Raw genomic sequence first — 19,061 nt, forward strand, 5'->3', positions numbered from 1 at the left:
CATGACCCAGGGATATTTTCACTTTTATCCCGTTAAACTTTACAAGATTTAACTGTGCTTCTGAATTCTTCAGAGAAGCTTTGAAATTCACAAGTTCATACAATTCACAGAGCATCTGTTGTGAAAAATAAAGAGATTGTGACTCCCAATTTAAATAACTAAGAATTCCACTATTAAAAACCTTCCTATTTAAAATAAAGCTGAGAATAGTCATCATGGCAACAGCATAAAAAAATCTAATTTAGAAATTTCAGAATAAGATGGGAATTGTTATGAACTGGGGGAGTCTTTGTAGTCCATTGGGATTACCTCTATGTACACCTGCAATATAACATTAAGAATTAGGTGTCTAGGTGCTGTTAATACCATTTAGGAACTATGCACCAAAACCTGGATCCCTTAAGTACCAAAACATATAATAAAGTACCCTTTGAAGTTGCTTAATTTGGATAAAAGTAAAACAACTAAAGCTTTTTCAAGAGCTATGCCTCAGCAAACTTTTGGATTCTGATAATCTTCTGATTGTAAAGCCTTTAACTGGGTAGCAGAAGACACTGTTGATAGATGGAGAACACAAGCGGAAAAGAAGATGAAAAGAGGAACTTTGTTGGGGAAGACAGAGGACCTGCTCTTGGCTGAGGAACCTTCTGAAGAGGATGCTGAGAAGACTGAAGATGTGGGTGACAGTAGGTGACATGAGGATGTTACAATTGCATTTGAGGGGTGTTTGGGCCTTTGTGCACTGAAAACAAAGAATAAATTTACATGTATCAAATCCCGTGTGAATTTTACACAACCCTAGTTCAATAGTCTGAGTTTCTAAAGCTTGCTTTTGTTAACAGCCTTATGTTGTTCTCCAAGCTTTATGAATGAAACTCTGGGACGCCAGCTTCCCTTGATAAATTTCCAACGGGTACATAAAGTTATTTATTTTTGACCTTTTGACTTCCCCCAGATCTTCCAGAAGGCAGTGGCACAGTTGGGACACTATCAATTCCAGCATCTTACAGTTGTGTCACAAAATGCCACACCAATATGGGCCTCAAAAATGCATGTCATGTAGTGTGTTTTTATTTACATATGCAAAAACAAGCCCAAAGTAAGATAATAGTCTTATTAGAGGCAACACATCCTGAAGTGAATCAGTAAGCAGGAAGTCGCTGTTACTGCACTATTCTTGTTCAGACAGATTATTTTGCCATATTTCGTAGAGGTATGGAGAATTAGGCTTTTATAATGGCCTTATCCTTAGCATTTTCATTCTCTTTTTCATAATTTGTTATCTGTAGCTGCTTAAACTATGCTCAGAGAACATTAATTCAAACTGTGGTGATGGTAAGTTCAAGAGAGTCACCTAAGCAAGGGAGGGACTCATTTAATACCACAAACAACGTTTATAGGAAAGGGTTTTAGAAATATAATTGGGCTGAGGAAAATACCACCCTAGAAGGATGGGAGGAAAGACGCTTGTGGTCAGATTAAATGTGGCTCTTACTGCAGCCCAACTTTTTATAACAGAACACCTGGAATGAGGCAGGGGAGGGATGTGGGGGAAGTTTCTTACTATTTGAAGAGACAATTTTTAAATAAATATGCTGGGGTTTACTCCATTTTGCACTTCTACCTTGTGTATAAAATACGTACCTTAGCTACTATGTGAACAGCAAATCAGGAGAAGAATTTTGCTTAAGTTTTCAGAGAAATATTTGTATCTTTTCTGTATCTCTACCAAAGCTTCCTGTAGTCAAGCTACAGTACTTTTTGCTACTGCAAAATTTTGCTGTAAACACAGGTCTCCATGTCTCCATAAATGTCTCATGGCCAAGTGCCTGCAGAAGAGCAGTGACCACTTCAGTTTATGTATTTTCAGTTTTGAGAGATGAAGCTTAAGCTGCCAGGGCCTGGACTTTTTCTTCATTATTGCTCCTTATGTTGTCATGGTTCTCAACTGACATCCCCTCTAAATGCTTTTCCTATTTAACAACTCTTGTCCTCTCCTTTTTCAACCTGAATCAATGGGCTGCTTGGAGTGGGAGAAGCGGGAAGTGACCATTTGTGTGCAGAGAATAATGTTCACAAGGGGCTGAGACATATTTTTGATGCACAAAAAATCCTCCATATACAAATAGACTGTGTGTTGTGACCAAAATGTCACTATTTTAAAGGTATCTGGCTTCTACCTGCCTCACATAATGGTCACCATGAAAAGGATTTTGGCAGTTGGCTGACCAGTAAATATGAACTTGATTTTTCATATTATTTTTATTTGTTTTACATTGTGGTTAGGCTTTCAAATATTTACTGAGGAGTTAAAAAAAAAAAAAAAAAAAAAAAAAAAAAAAAGAAAAGAAAAAAAAAGACAGAGAGATGGAAAGAAAAAGAAATAACCCAAAGAGACGTGGAAAGATAGAAAGGACAATTTACACACACTGACCCAACCCACACAGGCAGACCAAAGATTTAAAAAATAGGATTGCAGAGAATTCATAAATAGCCCCTGAAAACATAAGCTCTCTTTCTCTTAGGAAAACACACCATTTCTTTGCGCAGCATCCCAAGACAGAGTGCTGCAGATCTGCCATTACAATGTGTGCTGGTATGAAGGCTGTCTGCAAACTTGGCTCTGGCCCTGCTCAGCCTGGCTCCTCTCCCTGTTTGCTCAGCAATTTCCCATTGGTCAGTCCATCTCGCCATAATCACACACTGGCACCACAAGAATGTTTCTTAACAGAACGCTGTACCTTGTAATGAATGCAGGCTAAAACACTCTAAACCACATTGGTTCAGGAACAGCCATGACCTCCGGCTTGACAGATCAATGCCATATTTATTTATGTGGAGTACCTGATAAAAAGGATACCAGCTGTAATGAATACAGCATTTTCTCTTTTTCTCACAGTGATAACTTGATATACCTGGAATATGAATCATTCCACTCTTTCAGTGGATATAAACTAGAACTGTGTGTGGATTACCAATACCTCTGAGAAAACCTACATGAACTGCAGCTGACCAGGAGAGATAAAGTGCAGAGAGGACACACATTTTGGAAGGCACTTCACTTAGAGGTAGAGGAGAAAAGTCAATAGTTCTTCTACAGTTACACATTTGTTCTTCCAGCATTTGTCTTATTACACCTCCAATTGAGTTGTATTAAATTTAACATAAAGAATTTATTTCTGTCTGACTTTGTTGTAACTCAGAAATAAAGGTATCCCAAGCCTAACAGCACCCCAAAATGTAAATTAAGAATATTTTCAATTATTTTAAATTTAATAAGTTTTAAGATCTGATTATTAAAATTATTAGAGAGAGGCCTCTGTCCACATTAAGATGAAAACAAGACCATAAAAAATCAAGAGTATAGATTTTATTCAACAGAAAAAGCAAATTTTACAAATCTCCTTCAAGCTCAGCAGGGCTCTTTTTTCCCATTGCTTTCATGCCATCAGGTGCAAGAAATCACAGCTTTAGGGCCTCCATGATATGTAATGACTTAATTCCACCACCCCTCCCCCAGAAAAAGCATATAAAATCTCAGATAGGATATGCAGTATGACTGGGATTTAATTCAGGTAGTTTTCTGCAGCTGTTGTATCACATCTGGCAGGCAGCTTACATGAGGAAATTTTGAATCCAAATTTCAAAATATTTATCTTTTTTTCCTTTTTTTTTTTCTCTCTTCCATCCCAAAGAGACATAATTCACAAGAGGAGGTTCCTAGAAGTATCTTACATTTTGGTAATACTAGCTAAAGCATCTACAGTGGCAGTTAGCAATTTGTCATTATTTTTAAAAAAAGGTTAAAAGTATTTATAAGCCTGCATTCATGTTATGTTTTACATGATAATTTTATCTAGCTTAGATGCAATACTCAAAATATATTAAGCTATGTGGTTTGTCTTAACTTTGAAAATGAAAGATATTTTCGAAGTTATTTTAGAGGTCTTGAACGGGACAGCATGTAGCACATCTTTTCAGAGTTTCCCATTTATGTGGGTCCATATATGTTTTCTCATATTGGTTAATAGTTTTGCTCTCAGTAAGAAATTCTTGACAAATTTTCTCCATTAGAAATTGCACAGCTATTTTTCTGCCATTTTTCCTTAGTGAGACCTGTGGGTTTACTGACAGTCTTTTTTGTTGTAGATGCATCAGAGGCAGCATTCTCCTCAGGCAAAACTCATGTGAGATACCTGCACTACGTTAAGCTGAGTAGACAAGTGGGACATGACTCTTGTAACTTTGCAAGAAAGGTTCATAGCAGAGAAATTCTATTTGATTTACAATTGAGTAAAGGAGGGAGAGTTCTATTTAGGGACCTTGCTGTGCCTTGGCATGACTCCAAAGCATGAAGGTGAAATGCCTTCTAATGGGGTTGTATTGCCTGTGGTCTGACTGCAGTTTTTCAGAGTTGCTAGATTTTCTGTTGGGGATTTTGGGTGTCTGACGATGGGAGACAACTGAAGTTGAAGCTGAAGTTCCACCTTTTGCCTGGAAGCAGTCTGATAGAGCAGGAAGGTGATAGTCCACTTTTTTCTGTCCACCAGTACAGAGTTGCAGCAAATCTTTTGAGGTGACTTTAGAGCTTCTTTGTGGAGGAAGGTGATGGTAAAGAAACCACTTGCTTTTGTTTGTTCATTCATCCTGACTAGGTAAACAGAAATCTGATTCTGGCAAGCATAACTTAAGGCAGCCTCACCATGTAGGCAATAACCTTAACTTTGATCTTCCCTGCCTGGTTCCTTTGTGAAAGGGAGCTCATCTGTGTCTCATGAGCGATCGGAGCTTTTTTTTTTACTTTCTTATTCAGATACTGAATTTAGACAGCAGAGCAGAGTGACATTTATGCAAAGTAATATTATTTCTCATATTTTTCCCTAAGCTTGAAAATTCTAGCATTGACTCCTTGCTTACTTCCCACTGCATTAAACTGATACTTCTCAGATACTGACAGCCGTGCACATAAGGTGAATGAAGATTGAGACAATTGTCAATCTATCTGGTAAAAGTGATGGTATTTCAAAAGTTTTTTGTGCAGACTCTGTTCTGAAGCTGGTAAGAATTGCTGTTACACTCAATTAAACATTTTCGTGACTAGCTGCTTTCACTTTGCTGGCTTTCTATTTTGGTGGGGGGTGGGGGGGGGAATAAAGTAAAAGTGATTATAAAGTATATTTTTAAATTATCACAAGCAGCTTTGTATACTCAGGGGAGTAACAGACTGAGGTTTGCATTGACAATCTATTTTGGCACAGATCTAGAAAAATCACATGGAAGAAGTTTGTGTCTGTAAAAGAAAATTTTATAGACACACTAAACTCAAGAAATTGAGTTAACTTTCCACAGCAGACATGAAGAAAAAGCTCAGTGAAAATACAGTCTAATTGGAGCCTTTGCAGGACACTGCAACTTCCACAACTGCAGGAACAGGAGTAGCACAAGGACATCAAAACCATCAACACCAGACTTTTGAAATCCTGACTTTGGTCAACATTTCTAAAGTGGTGGGGTCTTGTTCAGCAATCTGGAATGGCTACAGCACCTCTAAAGATCCTGCAACATGCTATGCAGATGGATCTGCATGAAGTTAATTCTGAATTGAATTAATTTGCATAGCATTAGTTCTCACAGACTAGTAAGTGTTTTTCCATTACTTTGTACATTGTATTTCCAGCCAGACTTTTTTATTTTTCTTTTTTTTTTTTCCTTCTTTTTAACTGCAACTTCTCTTCAACACAGCCATGGCTCTACGTCTGACCAATGCTCCATGTCTGACCATTGCTCTCTACTGGCCATCAGTATTCACAATTTCTATTGAGTTAGAAGTCAGAATCAGAGCTCTTGACAAAATCTGGATTTTCTGTATTATTTCTACTTCCTTTACCATGTGCATCATACTGTATTGAGGATTACATTGCCCTTAATAAATATTCTGCTCAGCTTCATGTCAATGTGCTTTGAATAAGACACAGATTCAGCTGCATGAATCTGTTTCAGGGGAGTGGAAGAGAAAAGGAAGAAGTGAGAAAAGACCAAGTGAAACTTTCTGTATAGCCCAGTAAGTTACTTCCCCTTCTAAAAATCACTGGGGAAGATCCACAGCTGCCTATGGTATACCACCAAGAATTAAATGAAAATAGATTAAAGAGAGACCCATGTCTTTGAGTAGAGCTGTCATGGTGCTCTTCATGATGGGTATGGGATGGATAGTTAGGGAAAAGAGACCTGTGAAATGGAAGCAACCAGTGCCAAATAGAAACATCAAGCTGGCAGGACTTGAGGTCAGAAATGCAGATACATTGAGAAAATGAGGATGTCAACCACCTTCTCAACAGCAGAGGGAAAGTGAGAAAGCGCTCTTGAGTGAGAGAAAAGAAGAAAATGCAGGCAGTGTAGAGGAGCAACACGAAGACACCAAGGTCAGTGAAGAAGAAGTCAAGTCCCAGATGGGAAAGATGAGGAGATGCCTTTAGTTAGGCTTTAATTCTCTTCTGAAGATATAGAGAAGGACTCTTTTTCCATATAATACATAAAGGTGTGGGGAGATGAAATGTTCAAATTGTAGATATTGAGCAAAGGCCTCCAAGCTGAAGGAAATAGATATTAAGGTAGCTGTGATTCTATGAGAAGTTTGAATAGAGAAGGCGAGAAGAATGATGAAGATCCTGTGCCTCCAGGAAGATAAGACCTCTGTTCCTAGAGATGAAGATTATTTCAGAGATAGATAATGAGAACCTTTGCCTTTAAACAGCTATCTTTAAAACAGTACCCCATAAGTTGACATAGCCCCTAAACACAGCTGTGGGAAAAGCTTGTGGAAAATGGGAGGGATTTCACAATTGCAGATTTCCCTAGGCAGCTGCAATTTGTGAGGAAATTGAGAGCCAGAAGAGAACTGTTTTATTTTAGAGAAGTCTCAATAACATTAACAAGAGGGGCTTCTCTCCCTAAGTGAACTGAAGAAAGACTATTCTAGAGGTGTTAAACTGATTGAAATTTTAGGGTTTTTTTCTTAAATTGATACTGGGAAACAAAAGGTTGTAAGGGGAGGAGAAGAGTCCTGAAGGTTTTTTTCTGATTCTTAATACTCTTTATTTTAGTTGCTGTTAATAAATTTTTCTTTATACCCTTTCAGAATTGTGAGCCTGCTTTGGCTTTCTCCTAATCCCATGTCACAGCAGGAAATAAGTAAGTATATTCTAGTGAGTGCATTGGTGATTGGCCAGCACTGAACCTACCACACTAACTGGTGTATTGGCTGGGAAATCTCAAACTACCAAATCAAAACCACTACAGAGCTGGGGAAAATACTGTAAGGTTGTCCCATAGGAGCAATGGCCAAGGCTGCAAGGTATTTCCTTTAGGGTTCTAGCTCTGTTTCTAATTGGTAGGACTAGCACATAATATAGATCAGTGAAGATAGATAATGAGGATTTCTGCTCACATTTCCAGTGAGTAATAAGAGTATAACAAGATTTATGGAGTGGAATTTTAGAAGCTTTTTCTTCAGTGTATGACCAGATGGTGGTGAGAAGAAGAGTTGCTGGGCTTCCACAGTGGAAATTGTGACTGACTGAGTGATGAAGTAAAAGCATTTGGGAAAGGAAAGTGGGAAGGCACTGGTCTGCGATAGCTCAGAGATGGAGGGGTAAGTCTGGGATAGACTCTGCGCCACTACAACAAATTTCTGGAAACTGCTATGCGTAGGAGCTCTTTTTCACTGGTGGCACAGCTCAGCTAGTATGCACTACAGAAGGCACATTCTGAATTGTGGGAAGTCAGGGAGGTATAAGGACACACAGATTAAGGGAAAAGCAAAACATTAAGAGGCTCATTGTTAAATAAGCATCCTTCCTCTGATTTAAATAAGTGAGGTGGAAGTTGTATGAAAAAAGTGTCCATGACATTGTCAGTTCCGTAGCATGCCTATATATATCTGCAAGGGGATTGAATTCAGTGTTCATAAGGTGCCTAAATTGTTCCACTACCTTTTTTGATGATCATTCAGTATTTTAAACATTGTGCTTTTTATGACACTTGCATGAATCCATGTGCATGCATATGTAATTAAATGTAAAGTATGATCTCCCAGATGTACAGAGAGATTTCTGAGTACTGATCCCAGCTGATCTAGTTCAAACCTCCTGCAGAAATAAAAGGAAGTGCACACTCATACTGGTATGGATGCACACACTTACTGGTATACCTGCACATGCCATTGGACTGGGGTGTCTCAGTCACTCAGGATAAGGTCTGTACACCAAGGACCCTTCATTTTTGGGGCAAATCCTGGTATATTTGCCGCAAGATATTTCAAAGACATGCAGATATGATAGAAACAGAAGTTTAAAAATGAGACTTTTAGAGTGGAGGGTGACCCTAACCTTAACTCCTGGGTTTGATAAATGGAGGAGGCCAGATGGTGATTAAAGGGTAGTTAGTGTCAAGGTCATCTGTTATCATAATTTTCATTTCTTGAGCTGTTTTCATTTTTGTTGTAATGTTAATGTTATTTAAAGTGCATTTGTTTGTTTTTTGTTTGTTTTAGAAAAGAGACAAAATCACATATTTTGTAATATATCCATATTACAGAAATATATCTAAATTCTTGCAGCATTGATGGGACTCAGGATCTGCAGCTCTGAGTGAGCCTCTGAGGTGGTAAGGCCAGTAAGGCAAGCAGACTTTTACCAAGTCATTGCTTTGACTTTCCACCTCCTCTTTTCTTGTTCCTCTCACATGATATGTGGATAGGATTTTTTATTCTCCTTTATTTTTTGATCTAGCTGTGTGAAAAAGCACAAATACTTAAATGCCAGTTAGTTGTTTTCCAGGGCTTGCTCTTTCTACACATTCTTTGTTTTGTATTTTAATGCATCCTAAAATGTTCAACAATTACTGTACACCTTGACATAAACATATGCACCTACAATTTGAGCATCTCACATTGTTTGTTATGGAAAATAGGATTTCAAGTTCTTGTTTGTTAGGCATTGGTAGCTTTTACCTTCATGATGTTGAGAACTCTGAGCAATGATCAGTGTCCTCGGTGCGTGTCATCATGCCTGATGCAGTGGTCTTGTCTTTTACAGGTGTTGAGGGTGCAACAAAATGCTGCTGATTGCAATCCACTGGCCTACTCAGGCCAGGAACCAAGTCTGTGGGTGGAAAGTGGAAATGGTGGTCTTAGCAGTATAAAGGAAATCTCACCAGAAGACTCTTAACTGAAAGAAAGCGCATATGGAAATCTGCCGTCACGCACACCCAACTTCACCAAAACTTCATGCAACTGAAGGGGGTTTATGGGATCTCTGAAGCATAGCCACCCACAACGGTCATCAGACCAATTTGTGTGAGGTTTTTTAATAGCGCTTTGGGGTTTTTCCCCCTCCTGTTTTGCTTTTTGACTTGTAGTCATAAGCTCTAACCTTCATGTATCTGGGTATATAAATGCATAGAGAGAGAGAAGATATGTACTTTTTGTCCTTTATCCAGTCCATGTTCTAAAATAAGATGTCCCACAAAACAATTCACGCAAAAACTGAATTAAAAATCCCTAAAGATATCCCTCCTCTAGGAGGAGTTGAGTCACAGTCATGGCTTGGGTAATACAGATACCATGATCTTGGTCCCTTGAAACTGATCACCTAACTACAGCTGGCATCAGCAGAAATATCATCAAGATTGTATTTCACTTTTAACAGTCTGGGGGCAAGTCCTCATTTGTTCTTGCTCTCTTTTTTGTAGTTTTTATTTAAAAGCTTATCCTTGGATATGTGGATATGAGACTCAGAGGCTTAACTGCTCTAGCTGGATAGTATATTTTCAGATAAGTGTGTACCCAGCCTGCTCTAAGTTTCATTAGGAGAACACTGCTCAGGTGCTGTTTTCAGATAACTATAATACCACCTTTGATAAATTTCAATGCAGTAAGCTGAAAGCGTGAGTTGTTGACATTTCTTTGAAAAAAATCTGTTTCACTCAATGTGTTTTGCCCCCTTCCTCTGTGATTTTTAAGGTGTATTTGCATTCAGTGCATCTTTACTTACATAAGGCTGTCACGATCTGTCCTCGGGGACAAGATTCATGAAGGTTCTTTTCACTGATCTCAGGGTGCAAAAACTGACATGACAAGGGGGTTTTGCAGTAAAAATCAAAAACAAATGTACCTTTATTGAGTGACCACCAGCAAAATGCGTTAAGGAGAAGAGGAATGAAGAAAAGGGAAAGAATAAGGAAAAAGAGGGGAGGAAAAGAAAGGAGGTGTGTAGCTACCAGACGTGGGATCCTTTGAAGTCCAGTTGACGGGGCCTGCCGTCTTCACATCGGGAGACCTCAAGGGTACCAGTCAGCTATAACCTCTATTATAGTCTTTTTGGATTAGGGAGAAGGGGACACATTTTGAATTAGTCTGTTGAAAAAGGGTACAAAAAGCCCATCAGCAGTAAGCAAGAACCATTGTCTTCTCGGTTCTATGGTCACTTGCAAACTTGCTTTGATCACCTGGCCTTCCACACACCTTCCACACACCTCCCCCCACCTCTGCGGTAGGGATTTTAGTCTCAGTTTTTGGGGAAGAAGGGGGAGCTTTTCCATATAGGGGTCTCATGTCTCAGTCCTTGGGGAGAAAGACTTTTCTTATCTCAGTCATGGGGGTTGATGTACGGTAGGGTCTTTTGTGGTGACCACCGAGAAGGTAATTCCAGGGAGAAAGTCCAGCCAAGTAAGGAGGTTGGAGAAATTTCAGAATCAGCATTGCTAAGTGATGCAGTTGAAGGAGGGCAGAGTGTCCCTTTCCTTATTCATCGAGGGCAGCATCCCATGGGGTGAGCAAACACGCCTGTGGAAACAATGGCTTGGCTTGGTGGGCGACAATTCAAGCAGGATCAGGATCCTAGAGCAGGATCTTTTTCCCTGGTGGTCTCGGTTTTCATGATGATCATGTGGCAAAGAATGAGGGGAATTTCAGACAGACACTCACAAAGGTCCAGCTGAAAATGCATTTTTAAGTCATTTGTGAAGAAACAGTTCAGTTTGAATGAACAAGCAAGTGAATAAATAAAGTTCTTAATTCCAACAGGTTGTTACCTTCAGTGGCTTGTTAAAACAAGCACGGACTCAAAAGCTCAGTTGCAAAGAAGCTATATAGCATGTTTCCATCCACCCAGAGACCAGGAAAGCTGCCATCTGACAGCAATGCCTAACACATGACAGCAACAGCTAACACTAACACAAGTCATCCTCTTCTTCCTATCCTTTCCAAGCCCCTCTGTCTGCCCCTGCACATGATGAGACATAACCCAGCTTCTCAGTGCTGGGGGTGCTGGTTCCAAAGTCTTGCTCTGCTTGACATGTTATACTATGCTACATGGTTTAGACAATGAGGGAAGGCCAATAGTTATCTATTAAGAAATGGAAATGCATAATGTGCATTATGCAAATGGAAGCCAAGATTGTGCCTCAGAGATGAATGCAGAGATGTGCAGTAACCTCAAACTTCACAAATTGTATCTGAAATCTTTATGATAGGATGCAGTCCAATTCACTCATTGGAGTGCAAGAGCCAAAAGATACCACTAAAGAAGATTCCTCTTCATTTATTTAAGGTCAAAACTATCCAGACCTTCCAACATGTCACATCACTGAGTTATGTTAAGACAGGACATGAGCAAAGCAAGGGAATGCAGCATTCATGCTGAGTCCCCACTCTCCAACATAACAGTCACTTCACCACAGAATCAAGCCCTGTTCACAGGAATGCATGTGAGCCTGGCTCTCTGCCTTGCTGCTCCCTCGCTTCTCCTCCCACAACCCACATGCGTCTGTGCCAGGTACAACACTTACAATGGATCAAACAGAATGGGCAGGTTGAGTTTTGCAGCTGGGGGGGTGGAGAAAAAAAGAGAGAGAAAGGTCTTCCAAGTGCTTATGATTTTCAGTTTGCCAAGAGGTAAACAAAACCCCAGAGGCACCATAATCTTTAAAATTTTTATCTGTGCTGCTCCACCAAGCATCTTGGAGTGGTACCCACAGTACCCTGACACAAAACCACAGGAGGGTGAGGTTCCTGCTTCTGCTGGGAGCGGTACAGGGAAGCTGTTTATTTTGGGTTCATCTCTGAGAAGTGAGTCATGTTTCGACTGGAAAGTTAGCCATGACTTTCTTGCAGATCTTTGTTGCCAGCAAAAGCTGGCCTGCTACCCAATTCCTCCCAGCTCCCTGTCTTCATCCTCTCTCCCTTCTTTAGTTTGGGCTGCCTTTATATTGTTAAAGCCCCCATTTCATAATAGTCACTGTGCCATGTTAACCTTGAGAGTAAGGGAGAAAGGATAGTGAAGAGTGTAGCTCTGTGCTATAATAAGCATTTGGTGCTATAGCAGGTGGGAAAGGCTTTAGGGATCTGGGCAGATTAGAAAGAGAGGGGGCTCTAGCAGATGTTGAAGCAGGATGATGTATTGCTGTTCACTCTGGGATTCAGACAATACCAGCACAAAAGTAGAACAGGGAAATGGGGAAAAAAATTGATCCCTTCTGATGCAAACTGGGCTGGAAACCAGACATACTTGAAAATGAGCATTTAAAAAAAAAACAAATGTACTTCCAGGTCCAACATCTTCTCCTCTCTGTTACTGACAGGTTTCTCTTTTAAAACACCATCCCAGGTTTGATTTATTTTACATTAACTTAAGCCTTGAAGAGTTACATACAACTTCACCTTGCTTTCCCCTTGTCTCAGGCAGTAACTGAAAATACAGGCATCTAAACTTCCTCCTCTCCAACACACCTCAGAGACATCCCAAGCAGGACAGCAGCTGTAAGTAAAGTCTCACCTACACACCAAAGGTCAGCAGCACTTAGAAATTCAAACGACATTTTCTTCAGCTTTTATTGCAGCACTTCCAAAATACTTTAATGATGTGATTCCTAGTCTTGTTATCCCACCTAGCACAGTCAGTTTCAAACTGACACATAATTGCTTATTAGCTACATTTATATTTATATTTATATTTATATTTATATTTATATTTATATTTATATTTATATTTATATTTATATTTATATTTATATTTATATTTATATATTATCAAAATTATGTCAAGAGGACTAAAATGCAGATTTAAATGATGAAATTTTGTCCTATAGAGAGCTAACACCTCAAGAGGCAATGGTGCATCTGTTGTAATAAATAGTCTGCAAAAGATAAAAGAAAGGTTTGGTTTTGACTTTGATTTTCTAGAATGTAAATCAAAGTGAGATGCTAGGTGCACAGCAAACTGAAAAGCAATTTTTTTTTTAAACAGATACCTGCATATGAATATAGGGCCTTAGTTTTGTAGTTCTTAGTTTGGAGCCCCACTAGAGTTGAAAATCTAGGCCTTATTTCAGTTTCTATTTGCAAAAATGTTACCAAGGAACTCACATCTTTCTGAAGTTTACTAGATAATTAAAACTGTGATCTGTGAAATAATTTCAGATCAGCAGATCATCCACTTTTGCATTTTGATATGTGAATAATACAGAAAATCTGGGTTACTTTTCTTGAACAGCACAGATCTAACTAACTGATGAATGCATCTGAAATAGCTGTTGTAAAGGAGTTTATCTTCAGATTGTCCTACATTGAGATGTGGGTTGCTACACAGTTTCTGAGAAGCATGTCAGGCCAAAGCTTTCCAGCATCCTGGAAATTCTTAAAGCAACCCAGATTTCTGATTTTGGAAGGCTGCCAAAAATCCCAGCACCAAACTTCTTCCCTATCAGAAAAACAAAATGGAATAGTACAGCACATGACTATATCTATTATCTATTATTATATGTAAGTATTATTGCACTGGAGCTGGTTGCTCAGAGAAGCTGTGGCTGCCCCATCCCTGGAAGTGCTGGAGATCAGTCTGGGTGCAGCTCTGAGCAAGCTGGTCTAGTGAAAGATGTCCCTGTGATGGAACAGGTTTGGAATAAAATGATCTTTAAGGTCCCGTCCAACCAATTCATTCTATGATCCTATGATTTTATGACCTAGGGATTGTCTGTCAAGACAGGGAAATACTCTGATTCCTAGAAGTACCACTTCAAAATTTAGATGGCCAAAAAATGGTGTATAACAGGAATACATAGAGATGAAAGGAAAGTGGAAGAGTTGGTGGTAGTTCATAACAGTCTCAAGAACCTGTGAATCCAACACTAAGCATGAGATGGCAAGGACTTTTCTGATAGCCATCAGCCAAAGTCTTCCACTTTCTGCAGAAGCTATCTGCTGTCCATCCTCTCTGTACGTGTTGATGGTCAGAGATTGTGTTGATGGTCTGCTTACAGTTTCTGCCCCTGAGGCCTTGCAGGTGATGGTAGGGAATATTCTCTGCTCCCTTACTCCTCTTGCCTGGGGAAAAAGGGATGTAATGTCACTCTTCAATAAGAGCAGGGGGTGAATATATGAGTGAGGCTTTCTCCCTTGTTAAATATATATATAAGTTTAAATAAAATATCTTTTGTGAGTTTACTAAGCAATGGCATTCTTTTGCCTGAATTATTGGATTCCAATTAATTAAAAAAAAAAACAAAACAGTTCAGAGAACCTCAGCACCATATTCACACTGAGTGACCTCTCCACCCTCTGTACACTCCGGCAAGTGGTAATGCAGGGAAAAACCAAATCTTTATTGGCACTCATCTCCCTTTTGGTACAGACCCCCTTCACATCCACTTGTATTCTCTGATTTTATATGTGGTGGTTTTTGGTTTATGTCTGGGAAAAATAACCAAGCATGGAAGTAAATCAATAATGTTTAATAATGCTTGTAATCATGCTTGTTTGTAATCATGCTTTTTATGAGCAACTGCATTACATGATGAGTGACACCCAAAGGCACACGCTCTAATAAGATTCTGCTTTTTCCCTGTGTCCCTGGCATAAACACACAAGCCCCAAAATAACATATGGAATGCACATGGGGCACTTCGAAATAACTGAGTATTTATGACAAATTTTAATTGTGTCTTCTTTTAGCATCTAGAGGCCTCAAGTTTGGGCTGTGGGTTTTGCTAGTATAGAGCAAAATGATAAAAATCAGAGTAAAATGGAAATTATGTGGCTTCAGGAACATCACTGCATTTTGGTTTAGGCACCAGAATAGAATCTACAATTTTGTGTTATCCTATATCCACTGACCATAATCCTCAAGAGGGGTGTCTGAAGCCAAATACCTCCTTCCTTCTGGACCAGATCACCATAATTGCTGGATTCCAGCATATAGGACACATCACACACAGACACTCATGGATATGGGTTGGCAAACAAAACTAGGAATTCTGAAAAAAATAAATGACACAAAGAGAATGATGGACTCCACTGCCATTGCAGATGTATGTTACATGTACAGATTCCTCTGGGACAGTGATCCTTGGACATCAGTAGAAGCTGTGACTCAAGAAAGTGAAAGGCAAAAAGGGAAAAGGAGACTAATGGTGCTAAGTAACTAGATCAATGGACACAGCTAAAATACAAGAAATAAGTATTTGAAACATGGTTTGATTTATTAGTATGCAGGATAAGCTTTGAGCAAAATAAAAAAAAAATCTCTGAAATGAAAGGGAAATGTGTTTCACAGTGGAAAAAACCCACAAAACAATCTAGAAGTGCTGACTGGGAGTAACAACAAAAGCCAGATGGCACAAAATGACATCTTTAGGGATTATGAGGCATAAGGAGCTGCACAGAAAAGCATGCTGAGTCCTTAAAAATCTAACACCACTTACCAGGCATGCTCAGTCTCCTTAGATAGCCACATTAACTTGATGTGCTCTGGCCACACCTTAAAAGCTAGACAATCATCTCTACCATTTAAGCTCTCTGCCCTTAGTTATCCCCAACCATTCACCAAGCTTTGTCTGCTGTGCTGTTATATATCCTCAGGAATCCAGGATATCCAGCATTATCAGAAACTTGAAAGACGATCCTTTATCACAGTTAACAACACAAGTCCCCCCCCACACCCGCCATAGGCATAAAACTCCTCTCCCTCTTCTTTTAATTTATTTGGAATGGTAATGAAGCTTTAAGGAGCTTACTTAAGTTTCTTCTAGACAGATCTGCAGTATTACTGAAATGTTTTCCTATCATATGAATATAAAGGGACAGGAAACCTATTTTCATCTACCCACCCAAAATTATGCTTCACTGGTTGTGAGCGTGAGATGACTTTGACTTATTAGAGAAACATCGACTTAAATAATTCATTAACTTAATACTGTAATCGGTATTGAACTTCGTATTTGTCAAAACTTAAGTTCTCTGTGCATTTGATTCCAAGGAGGCCCTGCCTACTCCTTTTCATCTTTCCACCAACATGCAAATACTCTCACTGCAATCAAAACTGAGTCCAGTATCATTTACATTACAATTGTTAAAACTGCAATCAGTTGTTCAGACATCTAGACACCATATTCCATTTCTTTATGGAGATTTACAGAAATCTTCTTAACAGCAAAGAAGATTTTTCTCCATAGACCCTTAGCTTCTAAACTCAGCCTTTTCTCCTTTCTTTAGTGGTAGATTTATGCATATAAAAAGAAGTAAATGAATCAGCTTTTTCTAGTTACACAGTAACTTGATGCTTATTTGGATGAAATCTGTAACAGAAAAACTGTCCTGTGGAAAACGTCTGCAAGAAGCCTGTCATATTTGCAGCTCTTTTCTTTAAACATGAGAAAATATCTTGTAGTAGTGAGTTTGCAATACTAATTTCAGGACTTAGATTTTTATTTCTCACTCACAAACAAAAGACATGTAAATATGATGATCTGGATCAATATACAATTTTCTTCCAGATGGTTTTGATCCTATTGGACTGCAAATCACAATATTCAGGGATGAATAAGAAGTCCCCAGTATCATTGGAATTCTAGACATTCTGCTGAACCAATTTTAATTAAAATTTTAACTGTGCTGGCCTTATTTTGAAAAGCTTAGTTCCCTGTTAAAATTACACTACTTTTTATTTTTAAATGGTGTGTGAATTTTGTTACTCATTAAATGTGCCTGATTGACAGTCCTCAACCCTCCTGTACCCACAGAATGAGTGGAACAGTAACATCATCTCCCAAATGTTTTCTGGCATTGATGGGAATAATTTCACTTGGCTTCTAATTTTGATAGAAATAGAGTCACTCCACTGAGCAATTAATTTCACAAGATAAAGAATCCCAAAATACTATTGAAAGATATTTATTTTATTGACTGTGTGACAGGCGGTTAAAGTATTTGGGAGTGAGGGAAGGGGAAAATAACCACTCATTCTCTGTACAAATCTGAAAGATGTAAAATCATTATATATCTGTCTGAGATTTCCAGTGTGAATTTTCCCAGTGTGAGAGAACACCTAATATAACAGTATATCCCATTTCTAGTCATCTCCTAGGGGTTTTGGAACAGAGGGTACACTACTAATAAAAAGGAACATGGCTGTTCTCTGCTGTTATCTGTGAGTGGAAGATGAATTACTGTAGAGCAATGGTAATTTTGTTCCATTTGCAAACAACCCAGAATTCCTCTGTATTGCCTTAGAGTGTCAAACAGTTGACGTGGAAATCACCTGTGCTGGAAAAGTAGCTATTACTAAGTCCCTTGTACCTTTTACTTGAGAATCAGGAGCAACTGAAACATGAAAAAAATATTTAGATGGGGATTTGTGGATTCAGAGATGTCCTGATTAAGTTGAATGGAAAAAGACCAGGGAACTTGTGAAGTAGTTAATAAAAATATCAGTTAAGAAAAATGTGGTTGAAACTAGGCAAAACGTGGTGCTAAGTATTGTCTTTGCTTCAGAGGACCTGTCTGACACAGCAAGATTTAGCAATAGGTGTATATGCCACTATACTCTTTACCATAAGGATGCCCATTTTAACATTTTGAAGACAAAATAGTTTAAGTGAATATCCATAAGAACACCATTACCAGAGGGAAATTATTTTAGTGCAAGTTAATGGAAACCACATTACATGAGTAAATTATTCTACTGCAAGCCTCTGAAAACCAGATTACAATAGTCAAACAATCTCATTTCAAGTCCACTGAGACCACATTAATAAAGCCATTATCAAAGTAAACCAATTTCAAATGAACTCTGTTGGGATTTAGTTTTAAATGGCAGCAAGATTTCAATGCATGTTGAGAAAGGCCTCTTCAAATACTATTATGGTCTAATGTCAAACATGCAATCAAAGTTACAGGAGCCAGCTATAGGATTATTAAAAAAATGTTCACTTTTTTTCCAAATTCTACTAATTTGACTAACAATTTGCTATTAATTACCATTTGTGTTCTATTTATTTCTTCATTTCCAATGCATGACATGAGTTTGTTAGAAAGCAGTACATGCAAAATGAATTTTAAAACATTTCATTAAGCCATTATGACAACCCAAAAGGCAGTAACCTCATTCAGCCACTTGTAACAAGCACGCATACAACATTTTGTGATAGAAAAGCTGCAGTAAGTCCTTATCCCATGTGCCAGGAGCAATAATCATCATACACTGAGAAAGGCACAGGGCTTGTGACTGAATTACTCTGCAAAGTAGACTATGTACAGAAGAAGGAGGAAAATGGAGAGCCTGAATGCTCCTTTTGAAACTGGGAAAATATGTTGAAACTGCACTCATATCAGACAAGATGAGTGCAGTTTGATATTAATGAGTTAATGAGATGATATTAATGAGTTATACATATATCTAGAGACAAAACCTTTCCCACACAGAAATGACCTCAGGTGATTCTTTCACTTTTCTCCTTTGATTTTTTTTCCTCCAACATCCTTTGTTGTAACTACTTCTATAGAAAAATAATCTTTAGCCATCAAAAGCTGAAGAAAACATTTCTTTGTGTGTTTAAAAGATGGTTCCAGACACTCATCTTTGATGGATCAGTCAGTATTTGTTGGTCCTTTTCACTTTGTAGATCGACCAGCCATGAAGCTTAAACTGCAAAATGTATTTCTGTGAGTCTACAGTCAAATGTAACAATATCAGCTTAGCACCTCAGTTCTGACTAACTGAATTCAAACT

General features: G+C 38.6%; 1 long non-coding RNA gene across 1 annotated transcript; it reads left to right on the forward strand.

Annotated features, from left to right (window-relative positions):
• Nucleotides 1–3,738: 3,738 nt before the first annotated feature.
• On the forward strand, nucleotides 3,739–8,679 carry LOC135290474 (uncharacterized). Its single transcript, XR_010353251.1, has 4 exons — nucleotides 3,739–5,058; nucleotides 7,139–7,191; nucleotides 7,514–7,651; nucleotides 8,618–8,679. It is a non-coding gene; the product is annotated as an uncharacterized LOC135290474 (long non-coding RNA).
• The last annotated feature ends 10,382 nt before the right edge of the window (nucleotides 8,680–19,061 follow it).

This window comes from Passer domesticus, chromosome Z, assembly GCF_036417665.1.
Source record: "Passer domesticus isolate bPasDom1 chromosome Z, bPasDom1.hap1, whole genome shotgun sequence".
In the NCBI taxonomy this organism is placed as follows: domain Eukaryota; kingdom Metazoa; phylum Chordata; class Aves; order Passeriformes; family Passeridae; genus Passer; species Passer domesticus.